Source organism: Tachysurus vachellii, chromosome 10 (assembly GCF_030014155.1).
Source record: "Tachysurus vachellii isolate PV-2020 chromosome 10, HZAU_Pvac_v1, whole genome shotgun sequence".
In the NCBI taxonomy this organism is placed as follows: domain Eukaryota; kingdom Metazoa; phylum Chordata; class Actinopteri; order Siluriformes; family Bagridae; genus Tachysurus; species Tachysurus vachellii.
In genome coordinates, this window is record NC_083469.1 from 22,917,545 (window position 1) to 22,917,792 (window position 248).

The window sequence follows — 248 nt, forward strand, 5'->3', positions numbered from 1 at the left end:
GTTTTATCCACATTCAGAGAAAGGTTGTTGGCTCTACACCAGGCAGTTAGTTGTTGCACCTCCTCCCTGTATGCTGACTCGTCGTTCTTGTTGATGAGACCCACCACGGTCGTGTCATCGGCGAACTTGATAATATGATTCGATCTGTGCGTTGCTGCACAGTCGTGAGTCAGCAGAGTGAACAGCAGTGGACTGAGCACGCAGCCTTGAGGAGCTCCAGTGTTCAGTGTGGTGGTGCTGGAGATGCT